Genomic DNA, 2191 nt, shown 5'->3' on the forward strand with positions numbered 1-2191 from the left:
GTCCGTAATGTTTTACATTGCACTGTATGACCTACCCAGTTCAATACGGCTTTGGAAAAGTCTGATAAAAAATCAGCATCGCTATTGTAGCAAAATCAAAACTCCCCACTGGTCTGAATCTTATGGCACACGATCAAAAGGAAGCTAGAATGCACTTGTTTGTAGCTGCTTCTGAAACACTCGACTGTATTAGTAATTGCTGTGTGTGCCACCCTCCAGAGCACCATATACAGCTGCTTTTAGGGGCTTCTTCATTTATTCTGCAATGAATTGCTTAAACTAAAACCAACCTTTAAAAAACAAAAACAAACAAAAAAAATGTGTTGGGGAACAAATGCAAAGTCTCACTCATTCTAGGGAGGCAAGAGCCCTTATCCAAGGTAACATGCTCAGCCCTGAATCTACATTTTAAATTGATCCTGCTGATTACCATGGGAAGACCTTTATAGAATGGTGCCTGAAGAAGCCTTTTCTATGGTTGTCCAGATGAGGTCTCAGCAACCCACGAAGGCCTTCCCGGACTATTTAGATTGCCAGTAGTGATGCATGTGCTACCCCAGGTCTTTTATTCCATTTTTTTCCTAAAACGTATCACACAATACTGGAATTAGCATCTTGTGGAACTCCTGGAACCGTCTTTTCCTAAATCCTGCCTCACATCAATGAAATTAGACCCTGAGCATCTGTCCTCGCAAGTAGACTTTCAGTGGCTTCTTGCGCAGCTACCGAAGCACACCGAGGATGAGAGACACAAGCCAATACGTGGGGAAGTAGTAACTGGTGCTCTGGTCATTTGATGCGGCACTGATGAGGCTGGGACACTTTTCCTTCCCCTATTGTATCTATTCATATTTCTCATGGGAGTGTGGAGTTCCTTGCTGCGTCTCCTTCCTCTTATTTATCTATTTGTTTGTTTATTTATTATTTCTTTTCATTTATGTTTTGGTGTTTTTAAGACAGAGTTTCTCTGTGGAGCCTGGCTGCCCCGGAGCTCACTCTTGTAGACCAGGCTGGCCTGGAACTCAAAGAGTTCTGCTTACCATTTTCCGAAGTGCTAGGATAAAGGGCATGGGCCACCTTTGTCTTCGCTTTTTAATCCCAGCACTTGGGAGACAGAGGCAGGCGGATCTCTGTGAGTTCGAGACCAGCCTGGTCTACAAGAGCTAGTGCCAGGACAGGCTCCAAAAACCACAGAGAAACCCTGTCTCGAAAAACCAAAAAAAATAAAAAATAAAAATTATTTTATGTGTTTAAATGTTTTGGTTGCAGATATGTCTGTGTACCACGCGCATGCCTGGTACCCGAGGAGGCAGTGAACCTCCATGTGGTCGCTGGGAATTGAACCCAGGTTCTTTGCAACAACATGTACTCTTAACCACTGAGCCAACTCTCCAGCTTGCTTTTTGTTCTTATCCTCTTCAGCTCACCTGCCTGTATTCATAAAGAACCTATCCCTGTTTCCTGCCACCAGGTTTTGTTCTTACCTGGGCATCAGGTAAGGCTTCTGGTTCATCCCTCTCATTAGCATTTGGGTAAGTCAGTGAGAGATTTCTGACTTGCCAGTGCCCGCCCCATCTCTCTCTCCCTCTGTGTGTGTGTGTGTGTGTGTGTGTGTGTGTGATTATTGTATGAGTGTGTATATAAGCTGTAGGTTGTAATCATATTCCCTCCTTGATCACTGTTCACATTATTTTTGGAGACAGGGTCTCTCACTGAACCTGGAGCTCATTGTCTTAGCTAGACTATTGGACCAGCTAACATCTGGCACCTTCCTGTCTTTGTTCGCCAGCACTGAGGTTAGAGGCATCTGCTGCCACACCTGGATCTTCATGTGGATGCTGAGGATCTCAGATTAGACCCTCATACTTCCACAGCTGCATTTTACCCACCGAACCATCTCCATCTCCTGGGAGTGGAAGGATTCTAAGGACACGAAAGGGCACTCTGAAGTGTCAGTCATTAGCTTCCTGTGCTATATTTACTTTGCTTTTTGTTTGGTGTAACTATACTTGTCAACATACTTTTTTCTGCTTCTGAACCTAACATTCTCTAAAAGCTCGTTTTGTTTTGTTTTGTTTTTTCTCCCACAGTGACACGGTTGGAAGAATAAGTAAAGGTTCAAACAGGGAGCAGGTAAAAAGTGATAGAACTTTTTTTTTTTTTTTTTTTTTTCGAGACAGGGTTTCTCTGT

Source organism: Microtus ochrogaster, chromosome 4 (genome assembly GCF_000317375.1).
Source record: "Microtus ochrogaster isolate Prairie Vole_2 chromosome 4, MicOch1.0, whole genome shotgun sequence".
NCBI classification, from domain to species: Eukaryota; Metazoa; Chordata; class Mammalia; order Rodentia; family Cricetidae; genus Microtus; species Microtus ochrogaster.